The 19,879-nt window shown below is 46.1% G+C and overlaps 1 long non-coding RNA gene and 1 other non-coding gene across 2 annotated transcripts; one reads left to right on the top strand and one right to left on the bottom strand.

Moving 5' to 3' along the window:
- Nucleotides 1-1,964: 1,964 nt before the first annotated feature.
- Nucleotides 1,965-2,036, bottom strand: trnaw-cca (transfer RNA tryptophan (anticodon CCA)). The gene has a single exon. It is a non-coding gene; the product is annotated as a tRNA-Trp (tRNA).
- A 3,753-nt stretch (nucleotides 2,037-5,789) lies between these two features.
- Nucleotides 5,790-19,238, top strand: LOC140460579 (uncharacterized). Its single transcript, XR_011954202.1, has 3 exons — nucleotides 5,790-6,082; nucleotides 13,093-13,197; nucleotides 18,664-19,238. It is a non-coding gene; the product is annotated as an uncharacterized lncRNA (long non-coding RNA).
- The last annotated feature ends 641 nt before the right edge of the window (nucleotides 19,239-19,879 follow it).

Below are 19,879 nucleotides of genomic sequence, written 5' to 3'. Positions count from 1 at the left end.
GCTGGATTTGCTCAAGGCTTGTATTTTTAATTCATTTAAATGGCACCTACTGAATGGGGCAATGGTTTATATTAAAACCGGAGGATCATATCAGAGTGCTAATATTTAGCAGTGGTAGTTGGTAAAATGCACTCTCTGGAGGAGCACTTTCTATGATGCTGCATTTCTTGCCTTCTGCCCTTACCCCATTTCTTATCTCCCATCTTGATTTTATATTTTTTTGGTCAAATTTCATTTCAGATTAATCAGACTTGCGATTCACTGTGTGCTATTAATTTGTTTGTTCGAATATTGTAAGTCAAAATTAATACTGTAATTTAAGTTCTGATGTCAGAGTTTGACATTGAATGTGCAGGTGTGAATACCAGGAAGTTGTGAAAATAAATCAAGAATTTGTGGTTTTTAACAAAAAGAGCAGTTCACTGATATTCATGGCATTGTCTCATTTGCGTGTGATGATTCAAATCTGACCAACAAACCGTTTCATGCAGTCATCCAATTGAATAAAAATTTTCTTTAATTTAATTAAAGAAAATAACTCTGGCAGGCTAAGATTTATGCAATCTATTTGTAAGATGATGTCCATTGCTCGCAATATGGTCTCATCCACATTGGGGAAAGTGGACGCCAACGAGCGGAACATTTCAGTGAACAACTCTGGGACTCTAAATCTAACTGACACACCGCCCTGTGGTGGAACACTTTAACTCCCCCTCCCATTCCACCAAGGACATGCAAGTCCTGGGCCTCCTCCACTGCCAAATTCTTGCTACTCGACACTTGTAGGAAAACACCTCAACTTCTGCTTTAGGACCCTCCAACCACATGGTATCAATGCAGATTTCATCAGTTTCCTTATTTCCTCTCCCCCACCTTGTCCCAGATCCAACCTTCCAATTTGACACCAACCTCTTGACCTGTCATACCTGTCCACCTTGCTTCTCACCTATTTGCTTCACCCTCATCTCTGACCTATCACCATCAATCCCTACCTCCATCTACCTATTGCACTCCCAGCTGCCTTCCCTCCAGCCCCACTTCCTTCCCATTTATCTCTCAGCCCCCTTGGGTCACCCTTTATTCCTGATGAAGAGCTTATGCTCTCAACCAAGACTGTGATGAAGCAACATCCTCAACAAGTAGGAAATAGCTCCCAAGTCAGATTTCATCCCCTCTTCTGTTTCCCAGTTCTTTCAGAAATAAGGAATGTCTTTTTCTTCCACTAGAAAGTGGTCTTCCCCTTTGCGCTGTCTGAAGTATTATGCCACACCACTCCTTCAGACACCTTTTAAGAATCCTTTCAACCTGTTTTTCTAACAATTGTGGAGGTGACCAAAAGCAAACATTTCACTTCTCCTCAATGTCCCATTTCTCCTCCTATGAGCCATTTTGTCATGTTGTCTATGTTACAAGCAGCCGAGTGCACTTGGTTCCTGAATTGAAATTTGGCCATTGAAGTGAACAGGATTAATATTTATCGATGGCTAGCTGTGTTTGCACTAACTGTAATTTTCCATCAATATGATGTCTTTTGTTCCACCAAAACTGGAAACAATGATCTGTGTTTATATTGCAGTCGGATGTAGAAAATCATCCCAGCGATCTTCACGTTATTATAGTTTACTGAGGCCATAACATCATTGCGTGGCAGTTTGATGTGACTAAAACCTGGATGGAAATCTCTAGATTATTTGGAAAAAAATCGGTATAATGTTATTCACACCCCGCGGTCACCAACTGAACGAAGCGGCTGTGTGTTTTAATCCCGTGATGAACAGTTTGTGTTCGACTTCGCACATTGCGGGGAGCTGAGCATTGACCCAAACAATGGGCACACCATCTCCCCGACAGTGTTCACAAATCAAACTGACAGCAAAGATTCACATGTGATCGAAAGTTTCCGCAAGTAACTTTCGATACAACGTACTCCTTTCTTCATCTGAAATGTTAGACGTTGATCGTAGTGAGCCTGACGTGATTCGAACACGCAACCTTCTGATCTGGAGTCAGACGCGCTACCGTTGCGCCACAAGCTCACGGATGGCCCACGGGCGCTCTATTCATGCTTAAGGGAAGTGATCGCACTACAATGATTTTACGTTCATGTCTGTTCTGTTTCCCCCCCTTCTCCTTCTGTCTCTCGAAACAATTTCCAACTCTCTCTCAATAAAAAGCTGAAAGAACTGCGGATGCTGTATATCAGGAACAAAAAACAGGAGTTGCCGGTGACCCTTCCACAGAACAGATGGTGATTGGGAAAATGTCGGTTTATGTTTAGGAGATATTGTGGGAGGAAGGCGGAGATCAGGACAGAGCCCAAAGCGAAGGAAGAACTGTTGGACAGAAAAAGGAGTTGATAACGATCTGCGTGAGGCGGGGGGGGGGGGTGAATAACTGTTAATGGACACTGTTCGTGGTTAAGTAGTGTGGAATGACAGACTATGTGATAACAGGGCTTGGCGTGTGCGGCAGGGACGAGGATACCATGGAGTTCAGGCCTTAGAATTATTGAATTCGATATTGGGACCGGAGGGATGTATGGTCCCCAAGTGTAATATTCGGTGCTCTTCGTTCTGCCGGTGCTGAGCTTCGCTGGAACACAACAGCAAACCTGAGACAGAGATGTTGGACAGGGAACAGGGTGGGGTGTGGAATTGGCAGGCAACTGGAAGCTCAGGGTCTTTTTTTGCAGGCAGAACGTGGATGTTCTGTGCAGCAGTCACCCAGTTTACGGTTCGTTTTCCCCAATGTAGATGAGGCCACATTGTGAGCAGCAAATGCAGTAGACTGGGTTGTGGGTAGTGCAGGTAAAGTGCCACTTCAACTGGAAGGTAAGTTTGGGCCCTTGGATAGCGAGGAGGGAATAGGTAAATGGGCTGGTGTCACACATTCGGCACTTGCAGGGGAAAGTGCAACTCAACCTGTAAGTTTACTTTGAGAAAATCCTGGACTTGAACTCCCAAGTCTCTTTGCATTTCGGATTTCTGCATTTTCTCCCCATAATCTTCTGTTCCAACAGTGACTATCTATGTCAGGGCAGCACCAGTGATTTCCTGACATATGGATTGTATTTGGGGATATCAAGGAACGTCAGGAACTGTGAGTATCTCAGGAGCAATCGTTATTCCTGGGGGAGGCAGAGAGGAATGTGGTGTGATCCTGTAAACTCCAGAACTTTGATAACTTCATGAGTCAGCAATAACTCTTTCTGGACCAAGAAACGAAAGGGCCAATGAGAAACTGCTACAAGGGAGTTAACAAATAACATACATTAACTATCGCTGGGCAGGAGGAGGCAAAACAATGAGCTGTTCCTTTGGACAGATGAGATTATGGTGTTTAATAACTGTGTGACAGAAGGACAATTAATTCTGCCTGTAGAAGGAACGCCTTGGCGTAAAGGGGTTAATTGCAGGACAGGCTGTTTCAAACAGGTGGAAAACCCTCAAGGATAAGAAGGCAAGCTACAGACCTGAGGTCTCCAGAAGTGTGGGGAGGTGGTGTCAAAATCTAAAGCCCAGCACACTCACGCAGCATTACTCTGTTTCTGGGCTCTCAGCAGCTGGATTATGTATCAGTTTAAAGTAGGTCCCATATCTCTGACAACATCGGTACACAAGGCAGTGAAGAGAGGTTTCAGAACACTGGCCTTCATCAGTTAGGGAATTGAGTACAGATGTTGGCAAGTTATGTTGGCATGGAAACACACCCTTCGGTCCAACTTGTCCATGCTGACCTGATATCCTAAATTAATCTCGTCCCATTTGACAACACCTGACCCATATACTCTGGCAGCTCATTTCATATATGTACCACCCTCTGCATGAAGAAGTTGTCCCTTTTTATATATTTCGCCTCTTACCCTAAACCTATGCCCTCGAGTTCTGGACTACCCCAGCCCAGGGAAAAGACCTTGTCTATTACCCTGTCCATGCCCCTCATGATTTTGTAACCTCAATTAGATCACTCCACTGCCTCCGATGCTCCAGTGAAAACAGCCCCATCCTATTCAGCCTATCCCTGTAGCTCAAATCCTCCAACCCCCAGCAACATTTCTGTAAATCGTTTCTCACAGAGAAGTCAACGTTTCAGTCCTGAAGAAGGGTTAATACCCAAAACGCTGACTACTCCACACACTGGTGCTGCCTGGCTTGCTGGCTCCCAACCTCCTGCTTGCCTACCTCGGGTTGCAACATGTAGTGGCTCAGTGGTTACACCTGCAGCCTCACAGTGCCAGAGAACCAGGTTTGATTCCAGCCTTGGGTGGTTGTCTGTGAGGAGTTTGCACATTCTCCCAGTGTCTGCGTGGGTTTTCTCTGGATGATCCAGTTTTCTTCCATAAACCAAAGATGTGCAGGTCATGTGGATGGGCTATGCTTAATTGCCCATAGAGTTAGGTACATTAGTCAGAGGGAAATGGGTCTGGATGGGTTACTCTTCGGAGGGTCGATGTGGACTTGTTGGGATGAATGGCCTGTTTCCACACTGTAGCTAATCTCATCTGCACTACTTTTGTCTCTAACTAATGGCAGAGTAGACTCGTCTGGCCAATTGGCCTAACATCTGCTCTGATGGTCTTGCAGTCTTAGGTTTCTCTGGATCATTTCATTGGCAATGTGCAGTCCCTGGCTCAATGAGCAGCAGTGTCCACTGAAAGCAAAGCTCATAGGATCGTAGAACTCCTACAATGTGGAAACAGGTCCTCCAGCCCAACACATCTGCACTGATCTTCCGAAGACTAACCAACTCAGATCCATTTTCCTACCCTTCATAAATTGCACACAGACCCCCAAGGGTGGAATTATTCCTGAGTTCCTGGTGCCATGAGGCAGCAGTGCTAACCCTGAGCTACCATGGGGTTGGGTTTGTGGGGTGTGGGGGGGGGGGCAATTGCAGTCCAGCAGAAAACAATAACAGCCCACCTACTCTCCCACTGCACCCACTGTCAGAACTGGCAGGAGGTTCAGTCCTTTGGGGTGACTGAAGGCAGCGTTACCGGTGGGATCTGATTGCTGGGAGCGCTGGTGCCCCCGCTGGTGCTTCCGCAAGTTGCAGGAAAACATGAACCTCTTCCCACACTCGGGCCAGCTGAAGGGTCTCTCCCCAGTGTGGACACACTGGTGCTTCAGCAGGGTGGAGGAATTGCTGAAGGCCTTCCCGCACTCAGGGCAGCAGAATGGCCTCCCCCTCCCCCACCCGTGTGGACCAGCTGGTACTTCAGCAATGTGGAGGAGCGGGTAAAGCACTTCCCACACTCGGGCAGGAGAACGTCTTCTCCCCGGTGTGAACGGACTGGTACCTCAGCAAGGCTGAGGAATTGCTGAAGGCCTTCCAGCACTTCGGGCAACTGAACGACATCTCCCCCATGTGGACCAACCAATGGTAGATTCACTTAGATATAACTGCGTCAATTTACATATTAAGATACCCTTTGAACGTGCCCACATCCCTTTGAAATGTAATCTCGTCCATTTAAACCTCTTTATTTGCAGAAATACCCGTTAAAATGTCCACGTCCGTTTAAAATGCAGATTGCCCCCTTTAGATATGACGCCGTTCCGTTATATGTCGGGATATCTGTTTAAGTTGAGCCGTGAGCTTTCCCAATGTAGACAGGGCTCCTCGAAACGTGGCAGTGTCCCCCCTGCAGCTGCAGAGCGAGACAGGAGAGTTTGTTTTTGTGAATGAGCAGTTGTAGCGCGAGGTGCCTGTTACTTGGTGACGGTGAGGCTCCCCGGCCCCGCCCATCCCCCTGAGCTGACGTCACGCGGGGGTGAAGGCGGTTGGGAGGAGAAGTCGCTCGAGCGGGGAAGGGGCGGCCGTTAGGAGAATGGCGCCGTGCGGCCCGGGGCAGACACCCGTCACTGGGCACCGCCGCCTTCCTGGTGCAGCTGCTGTGTCACGGCCACACCGCCCGGCTGTACAGCAGGTAGGAGCCGGTGACCATTCTGGAGGCGGATGGGGTTAAGGGCCTGTTTGGGAACCCGTCGGCCGCCTGGGTGGTGGAGTTCTACTGGTCGTGGGGCGGCCCCTGTGTCAACTCTGGGGCCACCTGGAAGGTACTGGGCCCGGGAGGTGAAAGGTGAGGCAGGTTGTGGGGGGGACGGAGGGGAAGGAATGTGGGGCCTGTCCTGTCATAGTCACATTTTACACTCACTTTACATCTGATTTTACTGGGGCTTGTGCTGTTTACCCCCTCACTGTTTGTTTAATCCTTGTGCTGTTTACTCTTTGCTGTTACTTGTGCAATTCCCTAGGGTAGTGTGTAAATACTAGTGAAGGAGATTATGTACTAGCATGTCTATGTTCCTCAGTCATTGAAGGGGCAGGACCTGTTGAGAATGGTTGGTCAAGTGTGTGGTGTACTAAACCTTGTTAATATGGATATAGTTATGATTTGGAGATGCCGGTGTTGGACTGGGGTGTACAAAGTTAAAAATCACACAACACCAGTTTATAGTCCAACAGGTTTAATCACCTGATGAAGGAGTGTCGCTCTGAAAGCTAGTGTGCTTCCAATTAAACCTGTTGGACTATAAACTGGTGTTGTGTGATTTTTAACTGGGTATAGTTTGTTATTTGGTAAAATATACTTTTTATTATTTAGAGTCATAGAGATGTACAGCACGGAAACAGGCCCATTCGGTCCAACATGTCCATGCCAACCAGATATCCTAAATTAATCTTGTCGCATTTGTCAGTACTTGGCTCATATCCCTCTAAACCTTTCCTATTCATATACCCATCCAGATGCCTTTTAAATGCTGTAATTATACCGGCTTCCACTACTTCCTCTGGCAGCTCATTCCATACATGCACCACCCTCTGCATGGAAATGTTGCCCCTTAGGTACCTTTTATATCTTTCTGCTCTTACCCTAAACCTATGCCCTCTAGTTGTGAATCTCACCCCAACACTGCGAAAAAGACATAAAAACATTGAGCAGCCACACAAATGCAAAAGCAATAAAATATCAAGCCACATGGGGAAAATAATTATGGCTCTACCCTTTTTGTTCTCCGATAGACATTTAAGATCTGTCAATAACACCAGGATCGCCACAGAGCATATTGTGTAAACTCCTCAATGTCAACAAGCAGGGCACCAGTGTCACCAAAACATTGGGCATGTTCCTCATTGTCGGCAGAAAAGGGGCAAAACCTACTTTTGTTGGACAAATAAGGAGCACTGGAGGACCAGAAGGAGACTTGTCCTCCTGCCATTCAGAGCTCCCCTATTGGTGAATGCGGACGTTGGGCCATGAGGTTCTGAAGCTCCTGCTCCTCCTCTCTCTCAATGAAGATTGAGCTTCACCTCAGACTGCAACTTCCTTCCTCTGTCCAACATCTGTGAGTACGGCACTCTTTTCTCACCCCCTTTTCCATTTACGTTTCATTCTAGGGAACAATTGTTGACTTGGAGCAACTGAAAGGAATAGGAGTGAATCCAGCGATGGGACAGACTTGGAAAAGTTAGTCTAGGCCTTTGTCTCAATTGGCAAAATAGATAGGCAGGAGATTGGAAGAACGCAGCAAGCCAGGCAGTATCAGGAGGTGGAGAAGTCGAGGTATCTGGTGCACCCCTTGTTCAGGACTGGGGGTGGGTATAGGGAGAGCTGTGGAACAAGGGTGTGCTGGGTGCAGGGTGATGAAGTGGGGATAGGTGGAGACAGGTAGAGGGTACGACCTGGTTGGTGAATGGGAGGAAGGAATCTAGTTGGTGTCAGGGAGGAGTTAGAAAGGAGGGGGAGGGCCTGGGAAGGGAGTTTGTGATGGAAAGGGGGGTTATTTGAAACTGAACAACTCAGTGTTGAGTTCTCCGGGCTGTGGACTGCTCGGACGGAAGATGAGGTTTTGTTTCTCCAATTTGTGGTTTGGTTTGTTGTGGTAATGGAGGAAGCCAAAGATGGTTATGTCAGAAAGGGAGTGGGAAAGGGCTTTAAAATGGGTTGAGACTGGGAAGTCCACTTGGCCTTTTATGGATGTTTATGGGGAAGGCAAGAAAATGGTTATAAGACTAGTATAGGACCGAGTTACAGAGCCATACAGCACAAGCACAGAAACAGACCCTTCAGTCCAACTAGTCCATACTGACTGTGTTCTCAAACTAAACCAGTCCCACCTGCCAGTGTTTGGCCCATATCCCTCCAAACCTTTCCTATTCATGAACTTATCCAAATGTCTTTTAAACGTTGTTACTGTACCTGCATCCACCACTTCTTCTAGACATTCAGTCCACACGTGAACCACTCTGTCTAAAAAAATTGTGCCCATCGACCTTTTTTTTGAAAATCTCTTTCTCCTCTCTCACCGTCAAAAATTTGTTCCCTAATCTTGAAACCCCCACCCTAGGGGAAGGACACCCACTGTTCTCCTCATCTCTCCCCTTGTGATTTTATAAACCTCGATAAGGTTACCTCTCCACTTCCTATGGTCCAGTGAAAAAGTCCCAGCATATCTGCCCAGATGAAGGTAGATCCATATCCAGTCATGATCTGTTCAATGCTAGTCCCAATTCTCAGTGTCCAGGACAGCAACAGACCACACAAGACGTAGGAGCAGAAATTAGGCCATTCAGCCCATCAGGTTTGCTCATTCCATTCAATCGTGGCTGCTCAGTTTCTCAATCCCGTTCTTCCGCTTTCAGTAAAGTGAAAACAGAGGGAGAGAGTGTGGGATGGAGGTTTTCAGCTTCCAGGGAATAAGAGAGGAAATAGTTCACTATAAATTAGAATTTATGGGATCGACTGATGAGCCAAAGAGAGTCAATTGGAGTTTAATTTAGAGAAATCAGAGGTTTACATTTTGGTCAAGCAATTCATGCAGGACTGACACAGTTAAGGGAAGTGTTGCAGAATAGAGAGACCTTGGAGTGCAGGTTCATAGTTCCTTGAAAGTGGAGTCTCAGGTGGACACAATAGTGAAGAAGGCGTTTAGTTTGCTTTCCTTGATTGCTCAGAGCATTGAGTTCAGGAGTTGGGAGGTCATGTTATAGTGTGTTACCTAACTGCTTCATTGTTTTTAGTGAATATAGCCCACACCTCCCGCTGCTGCCATAACGTGGTTTGTTTGGAAGCACTAGCTTTCAGAGTGATTAGATTTATTTTAGATTTTATTACTTAGTGTGGAACAGGACCTTCAGCCCAACAAGTCCACACCGACCCTCCCAGCAATCCACCCAGACCCATTCCCCTACATTTACCCTTGCACCTAACACTACGGGCAATTTAGCATGGTCAGTTCACCTAACCTGCACATCTTTGGACAGTGGGAGGAAACCGGAGCACTCGGAGGAAACCCACACAGACACGGGGAGAATGTGCAAAACACACATTGACAGTTGCCCGAGGCGGGAATTGAATCTGGGTCTCTTCACTGTGAGACAGCAGTGCTGCCGAGTGCTGCTCCTTAATCAGGTGGTTGTGGAGAATAAGATCATGATTAGACTAAAGGAGTCCAGTGTTATGGAGATGTGATACATTAAACAATTTAAATTAAATCTTCCAACTTTTAGAATTGGGTTCTGTTCTTTGGTATGTTAATCCCAGAACCTGTTTCAAGTAACTTTCTCAAGAACGTAATTTAAATGCAGAGCTTTTCTATCAAAAATGTCAGGCTGACTTGACATTGGGACCCAGACAGAATTCACACCTATTGAAGGGTAGGCTGGGACTTTTTTCACTGGAGCACAGGAGGTTGAAAGGTGAAGGTGTCGGGTGCCTCATTAACAAGTTTGCAGATGACACTCAGATTGATGGACGATCAGATAGTGAAGGGGACTGTCAGACGATACAGCAGAATATAGATTGGAGAGTTGGGAAGAGGAGGAGGTTTGGGGGGGAGGGGGTACTTGATTGAGGCCTATAAAACCATGAGGGTTGTAAATAGGGGTGGATAGGAAGAATTTTTTTCCCCCAGAGGGGAAGACTTAATTACTAGGGGTCACGAGTTCAAAGTAAGAGGGGAAAGGTTTGAGGGAGATATACGTGGAAAATTCTTCACACAGAGGGTGGTGGGCGCCTCGAATGCATCGCCAGCGGAGGCAGTAGGGGTGGGATCGATAGCGCATTTAAGATGTATCTAGACAGATACATGAATGGGCAAGGAGCAGAGGGATACAGATCCTTAGAAAATAGGCAGCAGGTTTACTTAGAGGATCTCGATCAGCATAGCCTTGGAGGGCTGAAGGGCCTGTTCCTGTGCTGTAAGGTGAGAGGAGAAAGATTTAAAAACACATGAGGAACACCTTTTTTTTGAGTGGTTTGTGTGTGGAATGAATGTCCAGAGGAAATGGTGGATGCAGGTTGAGTAACAACGTTTAAAAGACATTTGGATAAGTACATGAATAGGAAAGGTTCAGAGGAATATGGGCCAAACACAGGCAGGTGGGACTAGTTTAGTTTGTGAATATAGTCAGCATGGGCTAGTTGGGTTGAAGGGTCTGTTTCTGTGCTGTATGACTCAATAACTGTTCTGTACTGGTCTTAAAATCATTTTACTTGCCTTCCCCCAGAAACATCCACTTCTTTGTTGTTCTAAAATCAGATGAACTCAGCCTTGAATATATTCAATGATCCCCTAACTGCAGGGTGACTTCTGAACTCAATTCCTCTCACTAATACACCTCTTGCCTTGCTGATTACTTGCTGTATCTGTCTGACAACTGGCGGTGACTGGTGTGGAAGGATGCTGAGGCCACTTTTTACATCCACACATCATTCCTGATACAGGGCTCATGCCTGAAACGTCGATTCTCCTGCTCCTTGGATGCTGTCTGACCTCCTGTGTTTTTCCAGTGCCACACTTTTCAACTCTGATCTCCAGGATCTGCAGTCCTCACTTTCTCCACATCCCAATATATCACCATTTAAACAACACACCTCCTTTCGGCAGTTACTTTTTCATAACCGAGACTATAACTTCACACTGTGGGACTGCGTTTGCCAATTGAGACACAGACCTGGACCAACGTTTCCCGACTCTGTCCCCTCCCTGGATTCACTTGCTTTCTTTTCATTTGCTGCAAGTCAACAATTTAACCCTAGAATGAAAAAAATGAAACGGAAAAGAGGGTGAGAAAAGAGAGTGCTGTACTCTCAGATGGTGGATAGAGGAAGGAAGTTGCAGTCTGAGGTCAAGCTTGATCTTCATTCGGAGAGGAGGAGGAGGAGGAGGAGCAGCAGCAGCTTCAGAAGCTCATGGTCCACCTTCTGCATTCAGAAAATAGTGAGGGCTCTGATTGGCAGGAGGATCAGGCTCCTTGTCTGACTTCTTATTGGTCCATTTGAAGAAGGGTTCACGCTGTTTCTGCAGACAGCGAAGAGCATGTTCGGCTTTTGCTGAACCAGCATAGAGTAATAGAGATGTATGGCATGGAAACCGACCCTTCGGTCCAACTTTTCCATGCTGACCAGATATCCCAACCCAATCTAGTCCCACCCCTCAACACCGGGCCCATATCCCTCCAAACCTTTCCTATTCATATACCCATCCAAATGCCTCTTAAATGTTGCAATTGTACCAGCCTTCACCACTTCATCTGGCAGCTCGTTCCATACACGTACCACCTCTGTGTGAAAACCTTGCCCCATAGGTCTATTTTATGTCTTTCCCCTCTCATCCTATATCTATGCCCTCTCGTTCTGGACTCCCAACCCAAGGGAAAAGACTTTGTCTATTTATCTTATCCATGCCCCTCATAATTTTGTAAACCTCTATAATGTCACCCCTCAGCCTCTGACACTCCAGGGAAAACAGCCCAGCCTGTTCAGCCTCTCCCTCTACTGCAAATCCTCTAACCCTGGCAACATCCTTGTAAATTTTTCTGAATGCTTTCAAGTTTCACAACAGGTTTCCAATAGAAAGGAGACCAGAATTGCACGCAATATTCCAACAGTGGCCTAACCAATGACCTGTACAGCTGCCACATGACCTCCCAACTCCTGTACTCAATATTCTGACCAATAAAAGAAAGCATACCAAATGCCGCCTTCACTATCTTATCTACCTGTGACTCCACTTCCAAGGAGCTATGAACCTGCACTCCAAGGTGTCTTTGTTCAGCAACACTCCCTAGGACCTTATCATTATGTGTATAAGATCCTGCTAAGATTTGCTTTCCCAAAACACAGCACCTCCTATTTTTTTTAATTAAACTGCATTTGCCACTTCTCTGCTCATTGGCCCATCTGGTCAAGATCCTGTTGTAATCTGAGGTAACCCCCTTCGCTGTCCACTACACCTCCAATTTTGGTGTCATTTGCAAACCTACTAACTGTACCTCTTATACTCGCATCCAAATCATTTATGTAAATGACAAAAAGTAGAGGACCCAGCACCGATCCTTCTGGCACTCCACTGGTCACAGTGGAGATCCTCCAGTCTGAAAAACAATCCTCCACCACCACCCTCTGTCTTCTACCTTTTCAGCCAGTTCTGTATCCAAATGGCTAGTTCTCCCTGTATTCCGTGAGATCTAACCTTGCTAATTAGTCTCCCATGTGGAACCTTGTTGAACGCCTTACTGAAGTCCGTATAGATCACATCTACTGCTCTGCCTTCCTCAAAAAACTCAATCAAGTTTGTGAGACATGATTTCCCACGCACAAAGCCACATTAACTATCCCTAATCAGTCCTTACCGTTTCAAATACATGTCCATCCTGTCCCTCAGGATTCCCTCCAACAACGTGCCCACCATCGACATCAGGCTCACTGGTCTATAGTTCCCTGGCTTGTCCTTACCACCCTTCTTAAACAGTGGCACTACGTTAGCCAACCTCCAGTCTTCTGGCACCTCACCTGACATGCGCACTATGCTGTATGGAGATGCTGTTCCTGACGGATTTAAAGTGTCCAATTGCCACGATTTCTCCCTTCGTCACTTGGCATAACCGCGCACGCTCCTCGTTATTTTTGATGTGCATCTTCCCTATAACCCTCATTTTATAAATCTCAAATGAGGTCACCCCTCAACCTCCTGTGCTCCAGTGAAAAGAGTCTCAGCCTCTCCTTATAACTCAAACCCTCCAGTCTTGGTAATATCCTGGTAAATCTTTACTGAACCCTCTGTAATAGTATTCTTCCTATTACAGGGCCACCAGAAGCGTTCTCAATACTCTACAAGTGGCCTCACCAACATCCTGTACAACTTCAACGTGATGTCCTAGCTCCTTTATTCAATGGGGTGTGAACAAATGGTAAGTGTGCTGAATGCCTTCTGAAGCACCCTTCCAACCAGTGCTGCAACTTTCAATGAAGTATGTACCTGAACCCCACCCCATATCCCTCTGTACAAGCCCTACCCTTCCTTATTTTAGGAAAATGCAACCCCTCACTTTTATCTATACCCCTTTCATACACACACCCCCTCTCCACGCCCCCCCCCCCCCCCCCACCCCCACCAACACACTTACCCTCTCTCAGGCTTCCCCTCCATCACACATGCACTCTCTCTCATACACACACACATATAACGATGGGGTGAATTTGAATTTGCAGATATATTCAATTTTGCAGAAGAAGCGCACAACATGCAGGTAGTCAATCCATGTAATATTTTATAAATTCCTAGTTTGGAAAAAGAACCAGTCTGATTTAAGATTGTGATACTGACACACCTTTCATGCATTGTCTGGGCTGAGATGTCACCAGTTTAAAAAAAAACCTTAAATGATCTCTAGAATATGACTTAATAGTAGCTCTGGGATGTACGCATTAATGAACTAAAACCTGCAACCCATTCTAAAAGATGAAAGACTTAACAGCAATGTACATTTGATAAATATATCAAATCAGTTGCATGACACTGTGACCTTTTAGTGTAAACTGTGTCTTCTGATCCTGCACCACATCTACCCGATGAAGTAGTGATTCCAAATTAACCTGTTGAATTATAACCCAGTGTTGTGATTTTTAAACTTTGTCCAACTTAGTCCAACACCAGCACCTCCACCACCTCGTTTCTAGTGAACACATCCCACACCTCGCCGTCCTCCAATAATCTGCCGATAAAACGATGCAGTGCCTGCACTCCTGAAAAATTTACAATTTCTAACAATATTAGCTAGTAATTCACTGCTTCATCTGATACACGACATTGGAAACTCAATGCAGGAGGCTGCAAGAAATGAGCAGCTTTAAAACAAAAACCGCTTGGAGCGCAAAGCTTTCGATGAGAGCCTGAGCCTGGCAGTATGTTCAAGTAACCTTTATTGTGACCCAAGTTTGTTACAGCTTCAGATCCCCACCAGCAAAAAGGCAGAGAAAGAGTAGTTGATTTTGTTTTTAAACAGCTCAAGATCAAAGCGCATACACTCCTGCCCCATCCCACCTGCCATCTCACTTCCTTAACTATTGGTCAGTACAGAGTTGTCCCTTTGTAATTGGAGGAGAAAGTGAGGACTGCAGATGCTGGAGATCAGAGCTGAAAATGTGTTGCTGGAAAAGCGCAGCAGGAATCCTTTGGAATTGGATCCTTGGTACAACCATAACCCATAGGAAATACTGCCTCACTCAGCAATTTGAACCCATATCATGTCTCCAAGTAAGCTTCTCTCCGTGCATTTGCCTGTTCTGGGGCAGTGTAGAGTCAACCACACTGCTGCGTGTCTGGAGTCACACGTAGGCCAGACTGGGTAAAGGATGCAGTTGGGATGACTGAGTGATTCTTTTTCCCCCAATGGCAGTTTCCTTCACTAAAAAGGATGTTAGTGAATCGGATAGGGGTTTTCTCCCACCACCACACCTCCCTCCATCCCCTGAAAATGGTTTCAACGATAGATTCCGAACTCCAGATTTCTGACCATATTCCAATTCCGCCATCTGCCACAGTGGGATTCAAACCCGGGAGTCCCCTAAACTGGGTTGACAGTCCAGTTGATTATGGCACTGAGCCGTCGCTCCTTCAATCCCCCTGCAGTGGCAAGTGAACTCGTTGGTGCTTCCGCAGGTGGGAGGACTGGGTAAAGCCCTTCCCGCACTCTGGGCAGCTGAAGGGCCTCTTCCCCCGTGTGGACCTGCTGGTGGGGCCAGCAGAGGGGATGAAGTGCTGAAGGTCTTCCTGCACCTGAGGTAGGAGAATGGCCTCTCCCTGGTGTGACTGCGCCAATGAGTCTCCAGGGCAGATGGGACACGGAAGCCTTTCCCATAAGACCATAAGACATAGGAGGAAGTAAGGCCATTCGGCCCATCAAGTCCACTCCGCCATTCAATCATGGCTGATGCGCATTTCAGCTCCACTTGCCAGCGTTCTCCCCGTAGCCCTTAATTCCTCTAGACAACAAGAACCTATCAATCTCGGCCTTGAAGACATTTAGCGTCCTGGCTTCCACTGCACTCCGTGGCAATGAATTCCACAGGCCCACCACTCTCTGGCTGAAGAAATGTCTCCGCATTTCCGTTCTGAAATGACCCCCTCTAATTCTAAGGCTGTGTCCACGGGCCCTAGTCTCCTCGCCTAACAGAAACAATTTTCTAGCATCCACCTTTTCAAAGCCGTGTATTATTTTGTACGTCTCTATTAGATCTCCCCTTAATCTTCTAAACTCCAACGAATACAATCCCAGTATCCTCAGCCGTTCCTCATATGCTAGACCTGTCATTCCAGGGATCATCCGTGTGAATCTCCGCTGGACACGTTCCAGTGCCAGAATGTCCTTCCTGAGGTGTGGGGACCAAAACTGGACACAGTACTCCAAATGGGGCCTAACCAGAGCTTTATAAAGTCTTAGTAGTACATCTCTGCTTTTATATTCCAACCCTCTTGAGATAAGAGACAGCATTGCATTCGCTTTCTTAATCACAGACTCAACCTGCATGTTTACCTTTCGAGAATCCTCGACTAGCACTCCCAGATCCCTTTGTGCTTTGGCTTTATTAAGTTTCTCACCATTTCCCGCAGTCGACATACTTCCATCTTTTCTCCACGGGGTGGGATTCCTCTGGTTTTTCCATGGCTGAAGCTTCTGCTGCACACGAACACGTATAGAGCCCCTCCACGCCGTGAATTCCTCTGTCCAGGCCGTATAACTGTTTCAGGCTCCACACACAGTGCACTGCAACAGTAGGGTCTTCATTTAGTCCCACTGATGCTGAAAACAGTCAGACTGGAACCAAAAAGTTTTGCTACTTTTCACAGAATCATAGCCCAAAATCCTTGCTGTCCCAATGGATTGAGTGACAGTCAGACGTCAAAGTGAGGACTGCAGACATTGGAGAGTCAGTGTTGAAATGTGCAACGCTGAAAAAACACAGCAGGTCAGGCAGCATCCGAGGAGCAGGAGAGTCGACATTTCAGTCCTCAGCCCTTCATCTGTTAATCTTGAAACTTCTGTCTTCAGATCTTCAAATACTCTGTAAAAAGAGATTACAAAAGTCAACACTTTCAGACCAGGGTAGAAAAGAAAAGACAAAGTAAGAACAGAAAAGAGATCTACTCCACCTCCTTTATCCTTCCATCCCTCCTCAGCCGAGTAATTAAGACACATATCTGAGTTTTCAGAGTCTGCTCCCTCCCTGAATTCACTCCAGTTGCATCAAGTGAACAGACATCGCCCCACCCTTCCCCCTCTCTCTCCCTCCCAGGATGAAGAGTTGCCCAGAGGGAGCAACCTTCACTCCGAAATTCACAGGGCCATTGTGACGCCAACAAGGGGTGGGCAAGAGGGGGAAGGAGCAAGAGGCGGGGCAAGGCCAGCAGCAAGCCCTCGCAACATGCCTGCTTTGCCTTGCACAGTTTGCAAAAGTCCGTTCCTCTTCAGAGAATCCCCACAGTATGGAAGCAGGCCACTCGGCCCAAAAACTCCACACCGACCGAACCAATGTCCAGTAAACCGCAACCTGACCTCCTAACTCCTGTACTCAATACTCTGACCAATAAAGGAAAGCTTTTCCAAATGCTTCCTATTGACCTGTGACTGCATTTTCAAGGAGCTATGAACCTGCACTCCAAGATCTCTTTGTTCAGCAACACTCCCTGCGACCTTACCATTAAGTGTACAAGTCCTGCTAAGATTTGCTTTCCCAAAATGCAGCACCTCACATTTATCTAAATTAAACTCCATTTGCCACTTCTCAGCCCATTGGCCCATCTGATCAAGATCCCATTGTAATCTGAGGTAACCTCCTTCGCTGTCCACTACATCTCCAATTTTGGTGTCATCAGCAAACTTACTAACTATACCACTTATGCTCACATCCAAATCATTTATATAAATGACAAAAAGTAGTGGGCCCATTATCTATTGTAAAAGTGGAATTTTCAAAATATTACATGTATTGACTGCCTGCAGATTGTGCAGTCTTTGAGCAAATTAGAATGTATTTGCAAACGTCATGCTGCAAATACAAACTCACCCCCGTGGATGATCTATCTCATGTGTGCATGAGATGGAGAAAAAGTCTATTTCTGTGCTCTATGCCTATTTGATAACAGATGCTTTATTTCTGTTGGTGTAAATGTTATTGTAAATCATAGCTGGGTACTAATAGATGTAAGGGTGACAGAATTCCTCAAGTAGGGCACTGTAAGATTCCTGGGAGACCCCTGTTTCTGGTTTACTTCTTTAAGAGCTGAGAACAGATCAACATCTTAGTCTGTGGGAACAGGGCGATCAACAGAGGACAGAGAAATCAGGGCCTGAAACCCAAGCTGACACTCGACCACCCTGTGATCAGTGCTTTGATTAGCAGTGCCAACCCTCTACCTTTAACTTTACCTTGCTTCCCATTTAACTAATGTCTCTATGTTCAGGATCTAATCCTTGTCATTCTGAAGCTATGCCACTGTAAGGAGTCTCGGATCATAATCTCTTCAATGTGTGCAGTCAATTTTGTTACAATGCAGCACACATTCAGACACACAATTTTTAGTTTTAATTTTTGTGATCTTTAGAATCTAGTTTTGATTGCTGGTATATTTACTCTCCTTGTCCCTTTCTATTGTTCTCTGATGTTCATTTTCCACATCATTACATTACTCACCGGCCTTGATTTGGATTGGCCATGCTAAATTGCCCACAGTGTCCAGGGATGTGTGGGTTAGGTGGGTAAAATTCCGTAGATTGACTACTCTCTGGGAAAAGCAGTTCTTCCTCATCACTGTCCTAAACCTACTCCCCCTCACCTTGAGGCCTTGTCTCATTCACTAGCAGAAATGATTGGATAGGGTATGGCTTCATCCCCACAGTGCAATGAATTCAGGCATGAGCCCTTCTTCATGAATGATGTGTGGATGTAAAAAGGGGCCTCAGGTCCTTCTACACCAGTCACTGCCAGTTATCAGACAGGTGCAGCAAGCAATCAGCAAGGCAAGTGATATATTAGAAGTGGGGATGTCCTCCTGCAGTTAGGGGGTCATTGAATATATGCAAGGCTGAGTCCATCTGATTTTTGAACATCAAAGTGTAGATTTTTATGTTGTGTACATGAGGTGGCTTTGTTTGAGTGGTTTGTGTGTTGGATGCAAGTATAGTAACAACGTTTAAAGTGGAAGGCAAGAAAATGATTTTCAGACCACAACAGACCAGTTATAGTCAGACAGCACAGAAACTGACCCTTCAGTCGAAGTATTCCGTGCTATGTTCTCAACCTAAACTAGTGCCACTTGCTGGTGTTTGCCCCATATCCCTCCGCACCTTCCCTATTCATGTACTTATCTTTTAAAGGTTGCATCTATACGTGTATCGACGACTTCCTCTGGACATTCATTCCATACATGAACCACTTTCTGTTTATGAAAACCTTTTCCTGATTCTGTCTACTCCGTGGATTAATTTCCTTTTCCGTTCGGTTGCTGCAAGTCAAAAATTGAAGCCCAGCATGAAAAAAAATGAAAAAGGAGTTGATAAAGAGAGTGGCGTACCGACGGAGTAAGGAGGTTGCAGCCTGGAGCAAACTCGATCTTCATCCAGGGAGAGCAGCAGCAGCTTCCGAAGCTAGTGTTCCAACTTCTGCATTCAGACAACAGGAAGGCTCTGATTGGCAGGAGGACAGTCCGCTTCTGGTCCTCCAGGGCTTCTGAGTGGCCCACCAAAAGGAAGTCGTGAAGCGTGTGTTGCGTGCAGCGAGGAGCATGCGCATTATGCTCTCTGGCGATGCTCATGTCACTGATGGTATTTGGACATTTTAGAATTTAAGTAAAAAAGGGCAGATTCACCATTTTCCCCCCTGTGATATTTACCTTTCCTGCACCACCCATGATTTTATAAATCGAAATAAAGTAACCTGTCAACCTGTACAACCACAACATGATGTCCCAACTCCTACACTGAACGGTGCGAACAATGAAGGCAAGTGTGCTGAATGTCACTTTCACCACCCTGTCTCCCAATTATGCAACTTTCAAAGAACTATGTACCCGGTTTGGCGTTGCCGGTGTTGGACTGGGGTGTGCAAAGTTAAAATTCACACAACACCAGGTGATACTCCAACAGGCTCAGTTGCAAGCATTAGCTTTCGGAGTGCTGCTCCTTCATCAGGTGGTTCTATCTGATGATCCTGTTCCACAAACATCCCAAGCAGCGCTCCGAATGCTCGTGCTTCCAAATAAACCAGTTGGACTATAACCTGGTGTTGTGTGATTTTTAACTTTATCTACCCCAGTCCAACACCGGCAGCTCCACATCGTTTCCAGTGGACACAGCCCACACCTCCCAGTGCTGCCCGGAAACTGTATAATGACAATGGGATGATGCAGTACCTGCACTCCTGAAACATTTACAATATCTAACAATACTGGCTACTCAGTGACTGCTGGAACCAATACACAACATTGGAAACATCGTCTAGGAAGCTGTCAGAAATGAGCACAGCAGGTCAGGCAGCATCCAAGGACCTGGAAAATCAACCTTGCCCGAAATGTCAATTTTCCTGCTCCTCGGA

The sequence above is a fragment of the Chiloscyllium punctatum genome, chromosome 36 (assembly GCF_047496795.1).
Source record: "Chiloscyllium punctatum isolate Juve2018m chromosome 36, sChiPun1.3, whole genome shotgun sequence".
In the NCBI taxonomy this organism is placed as follows: Eukaryota; Metazoa; Chordata; class Chondrichthyes; order Orectolobiformes; family Hemiscylliidae; genus Chiloscyllium; species Chiloscyllium punctatum.
This window is presented reverse-complemented; position numbering and strand designations above follow the sequence as displayed.